This window comes from Heptranchias perlo, unplaced genomic scaffold, assembly GCF_035084215.1.
Source record: "Heptranchias perlo isolate sHepPer1 unplaced genomic scaffold, sHepPer1.hap1 HAP1_SCAFFOLD_52, whole genome shotgun sequence".
Taxonomy (NCBI): Eukaryota; Metazoa; Chordata; class Chondrichthyes; order Hexanchiformes; family Hexanchidae; genus Heptranchias; species Heptranchias perlo.
The window spans coordinates 1,642,294-1,662,336 of NW_027139537.1; the positions used below are offsets into that span (position 1 = coordinate 1,642,294).

Consider the following 20,043-nt stretch of genomic DNA (forward strand, 5'->3'; position numbering starts at 1 on the left):
GATGGTTGGGCCTAGGACACTGCCCTGAGGAACTCCTGCAGCAATGCCTTGGGGCTTGGATGATTGGCCTCCAACAACCACTACCATCTTCCTTGGGTGTATATATTGTAAAGCTACTTTTGGCGCTGATAAGAGTCCATAAAATTCCGCAATTAATGTTTTATTTGCGTTTTCACAATAGCAAGTCTGTCTCACTGGTTCCCCAGTGTCAGGGAAGGAAGTGTCTAATGCCCTCTTTTATTTAATGTTACAAACAGAGGACAAACACTCGTATTCGTTCAAAATCAACCTGCAGGTGGACACACACACACAGATAAACACAGCTAATGATATGGATGTCATGTTGGGATTGCTGCACATGCAGGGGGAGAGGAGCGGGGGGGGAGGAGCTAAATACGATTAAAATCACTCAGGAGATGGTACTCAGTAAAATAATGGGACTCAAGGCGGATAAATCCCCTGGACCTGATGGCTTCCATCCTAGGGTCTTGAGGGAAGTGGCAGTAGGGATTGTGGATGCTTTGGTGATAGTTTTCCAAAATTCCCTGGACTCAGGAGAGGTCCCGGCAGATTGGAAAACTGCTAATGTAACACCGTTATTTAAAAAGGGTAGTAGGCAGAAGGCTGGAAATTATAGGCCAGTTAGCTTAACATCTGTGGTGGGTAAAATTTTGGAGTCTATTATTAAGGAGACAGTAACGGAACATTTAGATAAGCATAATTTAATAGGACAAAGCCAGCATGGCTTTATGAAGGGAAAGTCATGTCTGACAAATTTGCTTGAGTTCTTCGAGGATATAACGTATAGGGTGGATAAAGGGGAACCAGTGGACATAGTGTATTTAGACTTCCAGAAGGCATTCGACAAGGTGCCACATAAAAGATTATTACTTAAGATAAAAAATCACGGGATTGGGGGTAATATTCTGGCATGGGTGGAGGATTGGTTATCGAACAGGAAGCAGAGAGTTGGGATAAATGGTTCATTTTCGGACTGGCAACCAGTAACCAGTGGTGTTCCACAGGGGTCGGTGCAGGGTCCCCAACTCTTTACAATCTATATTAACGATTTGGAGGAGGGGACCGAGTGCAACATATCAAAATTTGCAGAGGATACAAAGATGGGAGGGAAAGTAGAGAGTGAGGAGGACATAAAAAACCTGCAAGGGGATATAGACAGGCTGGGTGAGTGGGCGGAGATTTGGCAGATGCAATATGATATTGGAAAATGTGAGGTTATGCACTTTGGCAGGAAAAATCAGAGAGCAAGTTATTTTCTTAATGGCGAGAGACTGGAAAGTACTGCAGTACAAAGGGATCTGGGGGTCCTAGTGCAAGAAAATCAAAAAGTTGGTATGCAGGTGCAGCAGGTGATCAAGAAAGCCAACGGAATGTTGGCTTTTATTGCTCGGGGGATAGAATATAAAAACAAGGAGGTATTGCTGCAGTTATATAAGGTATTGGTGAGACCGCACCTGGAATACTGCATACAGTTTTGGTCTCCATACTTAAGAAAAGACATACTTGCTCTCGAGGCAGTACAAAGAAGGTTCACTCGGTTAATCCCGGGGATGAGGGGGCGGACATATGAGGAGAGGTTGAGTAGATTGGGTCTCTACTCATTGGAGTTCAGAAGAATGAGAGGCGATCTTATTGAAACATATAAGATTGTGAAGGGTCTTGATCGGGTGGATGCGGTAAGGATGTTCCCGAGGATGGGTGAAACTAGAACTAGGGGGCAAAATCTTAGAATAAGGGGCTGCTCTTTCAAAACTGAGATGAGGAGAAACTTCTTCACTCAGAGGGTGGTAGGTCTGTGGAATTTGCTGCCCCAGGAAGCTGTGGAAGCTACATCATTAGATACATTTAAAACAGAAATAGACAGTTTCCTAGAAGTAAAGGGAATTAGGGGTTATGGGGAGCGGGCAGGAAATTGGACATGAAGCTGAGTTCGGATCGGTCAATGCCCTGTGGGTGGCGGAGAGGGCCCAGGGGCTATGTGGCCGGGTCCTGCTCCGACTTCTTGTGTTCTTTAGATTTGTGGTTGGGATCAGATCAGCCATGATCTTATTGAATGGCGGAGCAGGCTCGAAGGGCCGATTGGCCTACTCCTGCTCCAATTTCTTATGTTCTTATGTTCTTATACCCAGGGGCGAGTTTACTGCAATGACAGACAAGAGTGCTACGTTCGTTCACGCCCGGCTAGCTCAGTCGGTAGAGCATGAGCCTCTTACTCTCATGGTCGTGGGTTCTCTTTTAAACTTTTTATGTTGCTTTTAGGAGCGAACCCCAGCTCTGACGCACCCCGACCTCCCGTGCAGTGTCACCGCGCACATTGTGGCCGCGCCCGGGCTGATTTCTCTCTCTCACACCCGGGACCGCTGAGTCTGCTGTACCGTGATCACCAACTCATCCAGTTTGTGAATTTAAACCGGAACAGGTGCCTCGCAAAGGGCAAGAGAAGTCGGGAAGGCTGCAACCTCTGATAAAATTTCATTCCCATTAGAGGTTTGTGCATCTGAATCCCTGACACTTTCTGCATCTTTTAAAAGTTTTGACATTCACTGTACAGGACGCGGCACCAAGAGACTCGTCTCTTACACTCACAGTGATGCGAAGGGCCGTTTTCACTCGTAAAACAGCTATTGTGATATTGTGATATTGGCTTCGGCTCCCTTAACAGTGGAAAGAGTTTGTCTAACTACCTTTCAAAATCCACAAAAATCTTCCCTATCCCAAGGAATACAAGTATGTAACCGCTCCTCATAATTTAACGCTTCGAGCCCTGCTGACATTCTGGTAAATCTGGGCTGCGCTCCTTCCAAGGCCAATATGCCCTTTTAGAGTAAAAGGGAATAAAACTTGAAATGAGCGTCACTGAGGATCAGTTTTCTCTCACTCAAAGTTATCTGTTTAGTGAAGTAAAAGATGCCGCTTTTCAATAATAAGGAAGCAGCCACTGTCGCCCTTTTTGGCAGGGGAAACAAACTCCTCCATGGAGGTTAATGGAGAGCAAGTTTCAATATAATATTTCCACTCGGGAACCTTTCACGTGTAAAGCAAACGCGATAACCGCTATACTAAGGAAACCGCTACTATCTCATTAAAAACAATGGGGAACTGACTTAGTCTCCTGTCTCTGTTCTGATTTGGAATGCGTTGCTTCTCCGTCCAGCAACACTTAATATGTTACAACACAGAAGGAGTTCATTCGGCCCATCGTACCTGTGCTAGCTCTTTGAAAGAGCTATCCAAGTAGTCCCACTACCCACAAGCTCTCTTTCCTCATAAGCCCTGCAATTTTTTTTCCTTTTCAAGTATTTATCCAATCCCCTTTTGAAAGTTACTATTGAATCTGCTTCCACCGGCCTTTCAGGCAGCGCATTCCAGATCATAACAACTCGCTGTGTAAATTATGTTCCCTCATGTCGCCTCTGGCGCTTTTGCCAATTACCTGAAATCTGTGTCCTCTGGTTACCGACCCTTCTGCCACTGAAAACAGTTTCTCCTTATTTGCTCTATCAAAACCTTTCATGATTTTGAACACTTCTATCAAATCTCCCCTTAACCTTCTCTGCTCTAAGGGGATAATTCCAGCTTCTCCATTATCACCACGTAAATGAAGTCCCTCATCCCTGTTATCATTCTAGTAAATCTCCTTTGCACCCCCTCCAAGGCCTTGACATCTTTCCTAAAGTGCGTTGCCCAGAATTGAACACAATACTCCAGCTGCAGACTAACCAGTGTTTTATAAACGTTAAGCATAACTTTGTTAAATAAGAACATTAGAAATAGGAGCAAGAGTAGGCCAATCGGCCCCTCGAGCCTGCTCCGCCATTCAATAATATCATGGCTGATCTGATCCTAATCTCAAATTTAAATTCATGTCCAATTTCCTGCCCGCTCCCCGTAACCCCTAATTCCCTTTACTTCAAGGAAACTGTCTATTTCTGTTTTAAATTTATTTAATGATATAGCTTCCACAGCTTCCTGGGGCAGCAAATTCAACAGACCTACTACCCTCTGAGTGAAGAAGTTTCTCCTCATCTCAGTTTTGAAAAAGCAGACACTTATTCTAAGATTATGACCCTAGTTCTAGTTTCCCCCATCCTTGTGAACATCCTTACCGCATCCACCCGATCAAGCCCCTTCACAATCTTATATGTTTCAATAAGATCACCTCTCATTCTTCTGAACTCCAATGCTTTTGTACTCTGTGCCTCTATTAATAAAGTCAATTTCACCAGGCTGACTATGTCCTCCTGAAGTCTGATACTATACACCATATTGTTTACTATATTCCCGAGTTTCGTGTCATCTGCAAACTTTGAAATTATACCCTGTATACCCAAGTCCAGGATATTAATGTATGTATCAAAAATGAAAACATTTTGCAGTGCGACTTGTGTGATTTTAAGCCGTGTTTACAAAACATCTTCTCATAATTTAACGCATTGCACCCTGGTAACAATCTGGTGAATCTGTGCTGCACTCCTTCCAAGGCCAATATATCCTTTCAGATTAAACGGGTATAAACTTGAAATAAGCGTCACTGTGGATCAGTTTTCGCTCACTCAAAGTTATCTGTTGAGTGAAATAAAAGAAAGCGCTTTTAAAGAATAAGGAAGCAGCCACTATCGCCCCTTTTGACAGGCCGAATTTGTGGGCACTTTATCAAACGCATTTTGAAAGGCCATATACACAACATCAACCACATTGCCCTCACCAGCCCTCTCTGTTAACTCAGCACAAAACTCAATCACGATTTGCCTTTAACAAATCCACAGTGGCTTTCTATTATCAATCCACACTTGTCCAAATGGCTATTAATTTTGTCCCAGATTATCATTTCTAAATGCTTCCCACCTCCATGGTTAAACTGACTGGCCTGTAGTTGCTGGGTTTATCCTTACACCCTTTTTTGAACAAGGGTGGAACATCTGCAATTCTCCAGTTCTCTGGCACCAAACCCTGTATCTAAGGAGGATTGAAAGATTATGGCCAGCACCTCTGCAATTTACACCCTTACTTCCCTCAGCAACCTCGGATGCATCCCATTCGGACCGGGTAACTTCTCTACTTTAAGTACAGCCAGCCTTTCTAGTATCTCCTCTTTATCAATTTTCACCCCATCCAGTATCTCAACTACTTCCCCTTTTACTGTGATTTAAGTAGCATTTCCTTCCCCAGTAAAGATACATGCAAAATACTCATTTAGTACCTCAGCCATGCCCTATGCCTTCATGCGCAGATCTCCTTTTTGGTCCCGAATCGGTCTTACCCCTCCTCTTACTACCCGTTTACTATTTATATGCCTATAGAAGACTTTTAATGACTTGATGAGGGGATCGAGTGTAATGTATCCAAGTTTGCTGATGATACAAAGGTGGATGGAGAACTAAGATGTGAGGACACAAAGATTCTGCAAAGGGATATGGACAGTTTAAATGAGTGGGCAAGAAGGTGGCAGATGCAGTATAATGTGGGAAAATGTGAGGTTATTCACGTTGGTAGGAAGAACAGAAAAACAGATTATTTTTGAAATGGTGAGAAACTATTAAATGTTGATGTCCAGAGAAACTTGGGTGTCCTGGACACCTGAACTCCAGGTTGTGCTAACCTAGTATCAGCATCCAAAACCTGATGACAGAGAAAGGCTAAATAAGCACTAAGACATGAAACAATCCTTGGTGGTTTCTGAGAGTCAGCAAAGTGGGATGGTTTACGACCATGAGTTAAGATCAGTGGTGCTTACGTACAGAACAATGCAGCCGAATCGTATAAAGATAGGGCATGCTCCCTTCTCAAATGTTAGAGCTCTCAATAGGGGACAGTCAGAAGCCCATTGCCACAGGCAGTCCGCAAAGGTCAGGTCTGATATACCTGGATTCGCAGATAGGTCAGGTTGTGTTGATTGCTTGTCATTAATGTAATCTGTCGACTGTTGTATTATAAAAATAATACTGTTGAATGTAATGTTGAAGACAGCTGTAGTGAAACTCTGTTGTAAGTCAATCTATTAAACTTGATATTTTGTAACACTCTGGCTAAAATCAAGTGGAAGTTATTGTTGATGGATTAACAACCCATAGTTGCCACAGTAACGGGAGAAATCCGCGAACAAACATTCACTTCATATATAAACATCACACCCATAGTTTATATTTTCACACGTTCTTTTTTGCAGTTCTAACCAAAGTCCAAACATCGAAAGTCCACGTGTTTTTCAGAAGTTTCCCGTCCTGTTATGTATCTTGAGCAGTTTCCCACATCCTTTTCCTGTGATGTGATAATTCTGGGTGCAGGATGAATGTAATTGGATTTGCTGCAGTCCGCTGACAGCAGGCGATGGAAGCGAGCGCCATGCTGCCGCTGACAGGTGAAGGCGACATCTGATGCTGCCTGACATCCGGTGGGAGTGGGCGGGGATTTGAAAGCCAACACATTCCACCAATCTCAGAGCTATAAAGCGGTGCTTGACAAACATTGATTGAAACAAACACCCATTGCAGCACCTCGGCCTCGTGGCGCAACGGTAGCGCGTCTGACTCCAGATCAGAAGGTTGCGTGTTCAAATCACGTCGGGATCACAGTTTTTTCCCTTAGAGCTTGTTTGGATAATTCCGCAATTAATGTTTTCTTTGTGTCTTCACAATTCACAGAACCCTGCTCTAAAATCTGCCTCTGGTTCCCCAGTGTCAGGGAGGGAAGCACCTGTTGCCCTCATTTATTTAATGTAACAAACAGAAGACAAACACACGTCTTCGTTCAAAAACCACCCTGCAGGTGGACACATAGTGAGATAAACACAGGGCAGAGATGCAGACAGCATCCGGAAACATCTGGAAATAGACAAAAGAAATAGATTGAGCGCTTTGTTAACAGAAAATTGTCTGAACCTCCACGGTCAATGAAAGGGCTTTTGTTGGTCGATTTCCCATTGCACCTTATAATTCAGGAGAACTTGGTAGATGATTGGTTGGGTTCCCTTGTCCCCCACCAGCGGAAATGGTTTGTCGTTCCCACTCTCCGAACTCCTTTCAAAAGCCACTCTGTCCAAAGCCCACACATCCTTCCAGATTAAAAGGGAATAAAGTCGAAGTGAGCGTCACTGTGGATCAGTTTTCTCTCACTCAACGTTATCTGTTCAATGAAGTAAAAGATGCTGCTGACAAAGAAAAAGGGAACAGCCACTATCTCCCCTTTTGGCAGGATCAAAAAATCAAACCGGATGTTGATGGAAACCAAGTTCCAACATAATGTTTCTGCTTAGGATTGAACTAGGGACTTTTCGCGTGTCAAGTAAACGTGATAATCGCTATAATAAAGAAACTATTCGAATGACAATCAACACAATCGGCAAATGAATGGTGTCCTCTCTCTGCTCGTACTTGGACCGTGTTGTTTCAAGGACAGCAAGAGACACAGACAGTGGCTGCCCCCCCCCCACCTTTTCTTTAAAAACTCTTCATTTTACATCAATAAACAGATACGTTTGAGCAAGAAAATGTGGAAAACTATAAAGACCACATTACTGTAGAAATACGTGAATAGTTACTTGACCATAAAAGAGAAAAGCATGATGGGTATTTGACCAATGTTAACTCCTTGACTCCCATACATAGGGTAGTTACAATTTCACACACACACACATTAATGTGGTCTTTATAGTTTTCCACAAGAGAACTGATCCACAGTGACTCTCATTGCAAGAGCATCAGATCTCAGGGTAGTGGGTTTGAGCCCCACGTTGGGCGAGTACCGTTTTAAACTTTTATGCTGCTTCCACCGGTGAGCCCCAGCTCTGACACTTCCCCCCGCCCCCCACTACTCCGTATCACCCCGCACCATGGGGCCGCGCCCGGGCTGAATTTCTCCATTTAGCTTTCCGCCCCTGTCGCAGCATGAAATGGTCCTTACCAAAGTCACAAATGATACCCTATGTGACTACCACCATGATAAACTATCCCTCCTCATCCTTCTCAAATACAATATCTCACCGTGCTGTTATGCTGTTAGACTAGTTTCCTCTCTCTGCTCTGATTTGGAATGTGTTGCTTTTCCGTCTGACAACACTTAGTATCGCATTATGTTAGTCCACAAGTCGAGACCATTTGGCCCATCGTGCCTGTGCCGGGTCAAGCACACGTATTCGTTCAAAATTCGTTCAGAGACAGATTGAGTGCTTTTTTATCAGAAAATTGCCTGAACCCCCACAGTCTACAGCTTTCCTCCTCGCTATCAACCACACGGCCGATTTTTGTGTCACCCGCAAATTTCTTAATCTTTGCCCCTACGTTAAAGTTCAAATCGTTAATGTATACCACAAAAAGCAAAGGACGAAGTACCGAGCCCTGCGGCACCCCACTGGAAACAGCCTCCAGCCGCAAAAACACCGGTCAACCATTACCCTTTGCTTCCTGCCACTGAGCCAATTTTGGATCCACCAAGACACATTCCATTGGATCACATGGGCCTTTACTTTTTTGACCAATTTGCCATGTGGGAACTTTTCAAAAGCCTTGCTAAAATCCAAGTAGACTACATCAATTACGCTACCCTTATCGATCATCCTTGTCACCTCCTCGAAAAATTCAATCAGGTCAGTGAGACACGACCTCCCCTGAACGCTCAGAATACATTTTTTTTATTCGTTCATGGGATATGGGCGTCGCTGGCGAGGCCAGCATTTATTGCCCATCCATCATTGCCCTTGAGAAGGTGGTGGTGAGCCGCCTTCTTGAACCGCTGCAGTCAGTGTGGCGAAGGTTCTCCCACAGTGCGACTCAATAACAGACAAAGCACCGGTGGGCGCGCCGGTTGCAGGAGAGCTGGTTGGCGGTGATATCGATGCTGTGAGCGAGACCAGACCGTTTCCATGTTTCCACAAACAATGTCCCATCCTTTATTTCTGAAAAAGTAACACTGATAGTTGTCAATTGCATTTCTGTTGCTGCAACATGTAACTTTGGCTAGGTGACACGCTGCTTTAGTGTATCTTGCAAGAACAAAACCAGCGGGCGGTCTCTGTGGCGCAATCGGTTAGCGCATTCGGCTATTAACCAAAAAGTTGATGATTTGAGCCCACCCAGGAACGGAAATTGCACCTTTTTCTTCCCACTTTCCGATACATTGCTTCATTCTGATAGCCCTGAAGCCGGTACCAGGTTTTAATTCCTGATCAGCAGTAACTGGGAACACTTTAAATGGCTCCGATCTCCTAATCTCATTTCAATTTTTCTAATGTGTGATTTGGCTGCAAGAAAACACTCTGTGAACAATGTCATCTGAGCATGCCTGATTCGCCATAATTTACACTGCGGTCGGATATCAGGCACATGAAAAAAAAACAGTGAAATGTTTGTGTCGGCGCGATGCTCTGGGATTCCCTGCCTGACCATCACCACCGATCCTTCTCTGCAGCCTTCCGAAATACAGCGCAGTAAATGTATCCCTGTGAAATGAGCTCCTGGACAGTAATACGGAAATTAGTTTGGCTGAGGGGTTATATCCCTATCACGAGGTTGGAGGTGTCAGGTTTCCGTAGTGTAGTGGTTATCACGTTCGCCTAACACGCGAAAAATCCCCGGTTCGAAACCGGGCGGAAACATTTTGAAACCTTGTCCCCATTAAAAATGATTAAATATTAAACGATTCACATTGCTGAATAATGTGAACAAAGTCCATTTCTGCCAGCCCTGTTGTTACAGTCCGCTGAGAGCAGGCGATTGGGGGTGAAGGCTGCTTCCAATCCTGTCTCATTCCCGGTGGGATCTGGCGGAGATTTGACAAGCCCAATCCATTCAACCAATACATGAAACGGTGTTTGAGAAACATTTATACATATAATAACATCCAGGATCCTGTCTTCACAGTACGTGGCGCAAAGGTCTGACTCCAGATCAAAAGGCTGCGTGTTCACATCACATCGGGGTCACTGTTTCTTTCACCACTCACATGAGACTGGATAATTCCAGAATGAAGGTTTTAATTGCTTTTTCACAAAAAAAACAGAAGTTCGGTCTAAACCCTGACTCAGTATCGACCCAGTGGCAGGGGGGGGGGGGAGCGCCTGATACCCTCATTTGTTTCATGCAACAAACTGACATGATTCAAAATCGACCTGCAGATGGACACACACAGAAAAAAGTCAACCACAGAAACAGACAGCAAGTACTTGCATATATATATATATATATATATAAATATATAGTGCAGTTAACGTGGTCAGACGATTTTAGCTCGGTGAACTTTCTTCAGCTTTCTGAAATGTACTTGTCCATCCTTCATAGGTCACGGGAAATATATTTTTTGCCTTTCGAAAAAAGACGCGAAAAGCAGAGACATGTTTTGTTTTCAACACGGCTGGTGAAATGGCCGGACTATCATAAATTAGGAGTCGCCTGTGAAACATTTGAAGGCGACTATCTAAAAATCACTTCGTGCAAATTTAAAATCACGGTTACTATTTATTTAGGTCTGAAAGAAATAACAATAAACATGTCAGTCAGCGCCCGCGGTGAGACGGTGATGAACTTGTTTGCTGCGAAGTTCACCGCTGTACTAAAGTTGACGCCGTTTAAAAGATGCGAACCCACTCAATGTAAAGGATGAGCTCATAACCAACAGGTCCCGTCATCGTCAAACACCTCCTTTCTTGTTCAATAGAGGGAGCAGAGGCGTGTACATCATCAGACGCCAGCAACTTTAAGAAATGGAACAGATAAAGGGACAGATGCAAGTTCCAAATCTTTTCAATGCAAAGTTATTTCACTTTACTTAAAGTGCCGTGAGGCTGAAAACGGGTCCCAGATGATTTGCGTTCACTCGTGACTTGTTTTCCAGTGTTTGTCCGTCAGGATTGCAATTCAATTTGTATTGGATATTGAAGATATTTCAGGATGATTGCACAACATACCACGTGTAAAGCAACCATCTTGATAACTTCAATCATCACACACTCCACATCGACGTTGCAGAGGCCCCAGCACCCCTTTCAATATTGTATTTCTTAACTCACAGTTTTCAAAAGGGAATTGGATAAACGCTTGGATGGAAACATTTTCAGGGCGAAATGGGAAACAGCAGGCGAATGGAACGAACTGGACAGCTCTTTCAGAGAGCTGGCACAGGCACGATGGGCCGAATGGCATCTGAATAGCGCTGTCTTATTCTATGATTCTAATAATAGATCATTTTCCGCCTTTCACTGAGCCTCCCGAAATGGAGCGCAGTAATCGTGTCCCTGTGAAATGAGCTCCTGAACAGTAATACGGAAATTAGCGTGACTGAGCGGTTTAAAACTCTGGTCAGGCTCCGAACAGGAAATTTCCTCTCTAGGTTTGATTAGTTTATCAATTATCTCCCCCCCTTTCGATCTTAAATGTATTTTCATATTTTGTTGATCTCTTCTTCTCCTGTCATGCCCACAATACTAGTCTCCCTGGTAAATACAATTCTGGTCACCCTATTATAGAAAGGATATTATTAAACTAGAAAGAGTGCAGAAAAGATTTACTAGGATGCTACCGGGACTTGATGGTTTGACTTATAGGGAAAGGTTAGACAGACTGGGACTTTTTTCCCTGGAGAGTAGGAGGTTAAGGGGTGATCTTATAGAAGTCTATAAAATAAAGAGGGGCAGAGATAAGGTAGATCGTCGAAATCTTTTCCCAAAGGTAGGGGAGTCTATAACGAGGGGGCATAGATTTAAGGTGAGAGGGGAGAGATACAAAAGGGTCCAGAGGGCAGTTTTTTCACTCAAAGGGTGGTGAGTGTCTGGAACGAGCTGCCAGAGTCAGTCGTAGAGGCGGGTACAATTTTGTCTTTTAAAAAGCAGTTGGACAGTTACATGGGTAAGATGGGTATAGAGGGATATGGGCCAAGTGCAGGCAATTGGGACTAGCTTAGTGGTATTAACTGGGCGACATGGACATGTTGGGCCGAAGGGCCTGTTTTCATGTTGTAACTTCTATGATTCTATGATTCTATCAAATACCGAAGCAAAGTGATTATTTAATATTTCTGCCATTTCGCTGTCATTGCCTGTGAGTTTGTCGTGTGTATCCCTTCGTGGCCCGATTCCTATCCTTGGCTGTTGATGTGTCTGGAATACTTAGCTTTTTTTGATATTCCTTTTTGCCTTTCTCATAGTTCTTTAGACTTCCCCTCTCTCCTTTATTGTCCAGTGTGGGCCTTTTTATTTAGTTTCAAATTTGCACTTATTTCTTTATTCATCCCTGGTGTGTCATTTCTGGATAGTTTGTTTTTAGTGGGATATATTTCTCCTGGACTCCATTGATCACCGTTTTAAATGTTTCCCACTGCTGTTCTATTTCTTTGTCCAGGTCATTAATATGTCAACCATTTCATCGTTCGAATCTTCTCAAGTCACATTTCCATGACAAAGCCAATTGCTTTTGTGGGAGGAGCAAATCAACTTGGTAGAAAAATCAGCTGCTGCCCAATCCACAAAAAAAATATTTCCACGGAGAAGTAAAAAATGTCAGAAGTGGGATTCGAACCCACGCCTCCAGAAAAAACTGCAACCTGAACGCAGCGCCTTAGACCGCTCGGCCATCCTGACTACCGGGCTGTGATTTCATTCTGCATAATTTCTGCACTTTAAAGAAAAGGGGGAGCAGCCACTGTCGGTATCTCGTGTTGCACTTGAAACAACACATTCCAAGTCCGAGCAGAGAGAGGACACCATTCATTAGCTCAATTTGTTGAGTGCAACGCTATCGTTTTCCGTGGTGTAGCGGTTATCACGTTTGCTTTATACGCAAAAAGTCCCCGGTTTGATCCCGGGCGGAATCATTATGTTGGAACTTGGTCTCCATAAACATCCAGATCGATTTTCTTCTCCTGCCATGAAGGGAGACAGTGGCTGCTCCCTTATTCTTTGTCAGCTGCATCTTTGACTTCATTAAACAGATAATTTTGAGTGAGAGAAAGCTGATCCACAGTGACGCTCTTTTCAAGTTTTATTCCCTTTTAATCTGGAAGGATATATTTTCTTTGGACAGAGTGGCTTTTGAAAGGAGTTAGTGGGGTGGGAACGACAACCCTTTTCCGCTGGTGGGGGACAGGGGAATACGAACCAACCATCCACCAAGTTCTCCCGAATTCTCCGGTTCAATGGGAAACCGACCAACAAAAGCCCTTTCATTGACCGTGGAGGTTCAGACAATTTTCTGAGAACAAAGCGCTCAATCAATTTCTTTTGTCTATTTCCCGATGTTTCCGGATACTGTCTGCATCTCTGCCCTGTTTTTATCTCACTATGTGTCCACCTGCAGGGTGGTTTTTGAACGAAGACGTGTGTTTGTCATCTGTTTGTTACATTAATTAAATGAGGACATCAGGTGCTTCCCTCCCTGACACTGGGGAACCAGAGGCAGACTTTAGCGCAGGGTCCTGTTAATTGTGAAGACGCAAACAAAACATTAATTGCGGGATTATACAAACCAGCTCTGAGGGAAAAACACTATGCCTCCAACGTGATTTAAACAGGCAACCTTCTGACCTGTAGTCAGACGCGCTACCGTTGCGCAAAGAGGCCAGACTGATACAATGGTTGTTTGTTTATATCAATGTTTATCAAGCACCGCTTTATTCATCCGATATTGGTGGAATGGGTTGGCTTTCAAATCCCCGCCCACTCCCACCGGATGTCAGGCGGCATCAGAAGTCGCCTTCACCTGTCAGGGGCATCATGGCGCTCGCTTCCATCGCCTGCTGTCAGCGGACTGCAGCAAATCCAATTACATTCATCCTGCACCCAGAATTATCACATCACAGGAAAAAGATGTGGGAAACTGCTCAAGCTGCATAACATGAGGGGAAACTTCTGTGAAACACTTAGACTTTTGGAGTTTCGACTTCGATTAGAACTGCAAAAAAGAACGTGAGAAAATATAAACTATGGGTGTGATGTTTATATATAAAGTGAATGTTTGTTCGCGGATTTCTCCCGTTACTGTGGCAACTATGGGTTGTTAATCCATCAACAATAACTTCCGCTTGATTTTAGCCCGAGTGGTTACAAAATAGCAAGTTTAATAGATTGACTTACAACAGAGTTGCACTACAGCTGTCTTCAACATTACATTCAACAGTATTATTATTATAATACAACTGTTTACAGATTACATTAATGGCAAGCAATCAACACAACCTGACCTGTCTGCGAATCCTGGAATATCGGACCTGACCTTTGCGGACTGCCTGTGGCAATGGACTTCTGACTGTCCCCTATTGAGAGCTCTAACATTTGAGAAGGGAGCATGTCCTATCTTTATACGATTCGGCTGCATTGTTCTGTACGTAAGCACCACTGATCTTAACTCATGGTCGTAAACCATCCCACTTTGCTCACTCTCAGAAACCACCAAGGATTGTTTCTTGTCTCCGTGTTTATTTAGCCTTTCTCCGTCATCTGGTTTTGGATGCTTATACTAGGTTAGCACAACCTGGAGTTCAGGTGTCCAGGACACCCAAGTTTCTCTGGACATTAACATTTAATATTTTCTCACCATTTGAAAAATATTCTGTTTTTCTGTTCTTCCAAACAAAGTGAATAACCTCACATTATACTCCATCTGCCACCTTCTTGCCCACACACTTAACCTGTCTATATCCCTTTACAGACTCTTTGTGTCCTCTTCACAGCTTACTTTCCCACCTAGTTTTTATTCATCAGCAAACTTGGATACATTACACTCGATCCCTTCAACAAGTCATTAAAAGTCTTCTATAGGCATATAAATAGTAAACGGGTAGTAAGAGGAGTGGTAAGAACGATTTGGGACCAAGGAGGAGGTCTACGCATGAAGGCAGAGGGCATGGCTGAGGTAGTAAATGAGTATTTTGCACCTGTCTTTACCAAGGAAGAAAATGCTGCCGAAATCACAGTAAAAGGAGAGGTAGTTGAGATACTGGATGGGGTGAAAATTGATAAAGAGTAGATACTAGAAAGGCTGGCTGTACTTAAAGTAGAGAAGTCACCTGGACGGAATGGGATGCATCTTAGGTTGCTGAGGGAAGTAAGGGTGTGAATTGCAAGGTGCTGGCCATAATCTTTCAATCCTCCTTCGATACAGGGTTTGGTGTCAGAGAACTGGAGAATTGCAGATGTTACACCCTTGTTCAAAAAGGGTGTAAGGATAAACCCAGCAACTACAGGCCAGTCAGTTTAACCTCAGTGGTGGGAAGCTTTTAGAAATGATAATCTGGGACAAAATTAATGGTCATTTGGACAAGTGTGGATTGATAATAGAAAGCCACTGTGGATTTGTTAAAGGCAAATCATGATTGAGTTTTGTGATGAGTTAACAGAGAGGGCTGATGAGGGCAATGTGGTTGATGTTGTGTATATGGCCATTCAAAAGGCGTTTGATAAAGTGCCACAAAGTAGGCTTGTCAAAAGGGGCGATAGTGGCTGCTTCCTTATTCTTTAAAAGCGCTTTCTGTTATTTCACTCAACAGATAACTTTGCGTGAGCGAAAAGTGATCCACAGTGACGCTTATTTCAAGTTTATACCTTTTTAATCTGAAAGGATATATTGTCCTTGGAAGGAGTGCAGCTCAGATTCACCAGATTGTTACCAGGGTGCAATGCGTTAATTTATGAGAAGATGTTAGAAAAACTGGGCTTAAAATCACACAAGTCACACTGCAAAAAGTTTTCATTTTTGCTTCATACATTAATGACCTGGACTTGGGTATACAGGGTATAATTTCAAAGTTTGCAGATGACATGAAACTCGGGCATGTAGTAAACAATGTGGTGGATAGTATCAGACTTCAGGAGGACATAGACTGCCTGGTGAAATGGACTTTATTAACAGAGGCATCGATAAAAAAGCAACAAAGTTATGCTAAACGTTTATAAAACACTGGTTAGGCTGCAGCTGGAGTATTGTGTTCAATTCTGGCAACACAATTTAGGAAAGATGTCAAGGCCTTGGAGAGGGTGCAGAGGACATTTACTAGAATGGTAACAGAGATGAGGGACTTCAGTTATGTGGCGAGAATGGAGAAGCTGGGATTATCCCCTGACAGCAGAGAAGGTTAAGGGGAGATTATTTGATAGAGGTGTTCAAAATTATGAAAGGTTTTGATAGAGCAAATAAGGGGAAACTGTTTTCAGTGGCAGAAGGGTCGGTAACAAGAGGACACAGATTTAAGGTATTTGGCAAAAGAGCCAGAGGCGACATGAGGGAACATAATTTACGCAGCGAGTTGTTATGCTCTGGAATGCGCTGCCTGAACGGCCGGTGGATGCAGATTCAATAGTAACTTTCAAAAGGGGATTGGATAAATACTTGAAAAGGAAGAAAATTGCAGGGCTTATGAGGAAAGAGCTTATGGGTGGTGAGACATCTTGGATAGCACTTTCAAAGAGCAAGCACAGGCACAATGGGCCGAATGATCTCCTTCTGTGTTGTAACATATCAAGTGTTGCTGGAAGGAGAAGCAACGCATTCCAAGTCAGAACAGAGACAGGAGACTAAGTCAGTTCCCCATTGTTTTTAACGAGCTAGTAACGGTTTTCGTAGCGTAGCGGTTATCACGTTTGCTTTATACGCGAAAGGTTCCCGAGTGTAAACATTATGTTGAACCTTGCTCATGATAAACATCCAGGGAGGAGTTTTTTCTCCTGCCAAAAAGGGCGACAGTATCTGCTCCCTTATTCTTGAAAAGCTGCATCTTTTACTTCACTAAATAGTTAACTTTGAGTGAGAGAAAACTGATCCTCAGTGATGCTCATTTCAAGTTTTATTCCCTTTTACTCTAAAAGGGTATATTGGCCTTGGAAGGAGCGCAGCCCAGATTTACCAGAATGCCAGCAGGGCTCGAAGGGTTAAATTATGAGGAGCGGTTACATACTTGTATTCCCTGGAATATAGAAGGCTTTTTAGGATTTTGAAAGATAGATAGACAAACCCTTTCCGCTGGTGAGGGAGTCTAAGACAATATCACAATATCACAATAGCTGTTTTTACGAGTGAAAACGGCCGGACGCATCACTGTGAGTGCAAGAGACGAGACTCTGGGTGCCGCGTCCTGGACAGTGAATGTCAAAACTTTTAAAAGATGCAGAAAGCGTTAGGGGTTCAGATACACAAACCTCGAATGGGAATGAGATTTTGTCAGAGGTTGCAGCCTTCCATACTTCTATTGCCCTTTGCGAGACACCTCAGCCGAATCCTACTTCCCAGCACTCGGTCAGTAGCCTTGTATGTTACGCCACTTTAGGTGCATCTCGAAGTATTATTTAAATGTAACGAGGGATTCTGCCTCTACCACCCTTTCAGGCAGTGCGTTTCAGACCCCCACCACCCTCTGGATGAAAAAAATTCTCCTCAGCTCCCCTCTCATCCTTCCACCAATCACTTTAAATCTATGCCCCCCTGGTTATTGACCTCCCTGCTAAGGTAAATAGGTCCTTCCCATTCACTCTACCTCGGCCCTTCATAATTTTGTACACCTCAATTAAATTACCCCTCAGCCTCCACTGTTCCAATGAAAACAACCCAAGCCTATGCAATCTTTCCTCACAGCCAAAATTTTCCAGCCCTGGCAACCTCCTCGTAAATCTCCTCTGTACCCTCTCCATTGCAAGCACGTCTTTTTTGACCAGTCTGCCAATTGGGACCTGGTCAAAAGCCTTGCTAAAATCTATGCAGACTACATCAAAGTACTCCAGGTGTGTTCTCACCAAAGCCCTATTTAATTGCAGCAAGACTTCCTTACTCTTATACTCCAACCTCCTTGCAAAAAGGCCAACAGAACATTGTTCTTCCTAATTTCTTGCTGTATCTGAATGTTAACTTTCTGTGATTTGTTTACAAGTACACCGAACTCCCTCTGAATACCAACATTTATTGGACTCTCACCTTTTAAATATACTCTGCTTTTCTATTCTTCCAACCAAAGTGGACAATTTCACATTTTCCCACCTTATAATCCAACTGCCACCTTCTTACCCAATCACTTAACCTGTCCACCTCCCTTTGCGTCCTCCTCACGGCTTACATTCCCACCTACCTTTGTATCAGCAGCAAACTTGGATACATTACACTCGGTCCCCTCATCTAAGTCATTAATATGGAATGTAAACAGCAATTGCAACATAAATTGTCTGCCCAGGATCGAAAGCAAGGCCGTTCATGTGTAAAGCGAACTGGTAACCACTTCACCACAAAAAACCGCTGGAGACTTATACTGGACAGAGTGGAACTGACCAGTCACCTCTCTTTGCTCTGATTGGGACAGTTTTACTTCTCTTCAAACAACATCTCTCCTATCCCACACTAAAATCATGGAATAGAATCATAGAGTATTACAGCACAGAAGGAGGCCATTCAGCAGTGTTGCCCTGCCTACTCTTTGAAAGAGCTGTCCAATTTAGTCCAAAAAACCCTGCCTTTCCCCCCTAAATTTGCAAATCAGTCCTCTTCAAGTACCTGTCCAATTGCCTTTTGAAAGTTCCTATGAAAGCTGCTTCCACCACTCTTTCAGGGAGTGGCTACCAGATCGGAACAACCCTCTGTGTGAAAAAAAATCTCCTCATTTCCCCTCTCGTCCTAAAAGTTCTCAATCCTTCTCCACGGATGCCTTTTTACAAACATTTCATTCATCAAAAGCACACAAGTTACGCAGGAAAAAGACTTCATTTTCAAGTTATTAACGTTCCGAAGGAGCTCCCTAATTTCCCTCCCCTAACCTTATGAATCAGATCATTCTCGTCCGGATCCTTTTCCACATGAACCGGCCTCCCCCACTCAGGAAGTAGCCATTCTGATTCTGTGACTGTGGCCAGCTTTGTTCGGGCAGTTGGTTTGACAGGGACCTCACACCGCACCCTCCTCCCGTGTTTTCTTCCACATCCGCAGATTGGGGCCGGGCCTGGACTGATTTTTTTTCTCTGCCTCACCCGGGGCCACTGAGTCTCCAACTCAGATCACAAACCAGCTCTCCTACACCCGATCACCAACTCACCCAGTTTGTAAATTGAAACCGGAGCAAGTGCCTCGTAAGAGGGCAATAGATGTAGGGGAGGCAGCAACCTCTGACAAAATCTCAGGCTCATCAGAGAGGTTTGTGTATCTGAACCCCGAATAACCTTCTGCTCCGTTTAAAGTTTTGACCATTGCACACTACGCGGCACTGACAGACTCGTCTCTTGCACTGACAGTCAAGCAAGCGGAGGGTTCACTCGCGAAAGCAGCGTCAAAGTTTAAAACAGAATTCGCCCATTAAGGGTCTCATGTGCGACTGACTGAATTCGCCGGGCCTGCTGAAGTGTTTCCATTTGGTCTGTTATTGCAGCGAGGTGGCTGCTCACTCCGCCCCAGGGGCTGAGTTTAGAATCGTGGAAGGATACAACTCAGACGCAGGCCATTCGGGCCATCGCGCCCGTGCCTTGTCCGACAAACCATGTACCAGATTCTCCTGAATTCCAAGGTGTGGAACGAAAGTGAACAACAAAAGGCCTTACATTCGACCGTGGAGGTACAGGCAATTCTCTGAGAAACCGGGTTGTCTATTTCCCGGTGTTTGCCTGTCTCTCTGGTTGTGTTTATCTCTGTGCGTGTGGAGCTGCAGGCTGATTTTGAATTAATAAGTGTGTTTGTGTATGTTTCTTGCAATAAATAAATGAGGGAATCAGACGCTTCTCTCCCTGACAGTGGGGAATTCGTGAGGCGGAATTCAGAGCAGGATTCTGTTTGTTGTGAAAACGGGATTGTAATAAGGAAGCGGGAATTATCCAGCCTCCTAACAACACTAAGGACAACTGTGACCCCGACGTGATTTAAACACACAACTTTCTAATCTGGAGTCAGACGCGCTACCGTTGCGCTACAAGGTCTGACAGCAAAGATTTGGATGTTTACCTTTATGAAAGTTTCTCACACACCGTTTCATTTATTTCAGATTACTAAATCCCCTCCCACTCCCACCGGGTGTCAGGCAGCCTCAGAAGCAGCCTTCACCTGTCCGCGGCAGCACGACTGCAGCAAATCCAATTACACA

General features: G+C 43.9%; 3 non-coding genes across 3 annotated transcripts; 2 read left to right on the top strand and 1 right to left on the bottom strand.

Annotated features, from left to right (window-relative positions):
• The first annotated feature begins 6,518 nt into the window (after window positions 1–6,518).
• trnaw-cca (transfer RNA tryptophan (anticodon CCA)) lies at window positions 6,519–6,590 on the top strand. The gene has a single exon. It is a non-coding gene; the product is annotated as a tRNA-Trp (tRNA).
• Window positions 6,591–9,537: 2,947 nt separating this feature from the next.
• On the top strand, window positions 9,538–9,610 carry trnav-aac (transfer RNA valine (anticodon AAC)). Its single transcript has one exon. It is a non-coding gene; the product is annotated as a tRNA-Val (tRNA).
• A 2,893-nt stretch (window positions 9,611–12,503) lies between these two features.
• Window positions 12,504–12,586, bottom strand: trnal-cag (transfer RNA leucine (anticodon CAG)). Its single transcript has one exon. It is a non-coding gene; the product is annotated as a tRNA-Leu (tRNA).
• Window positions 12,587–20,043: the final 7,457 nt, after the last annotated feature.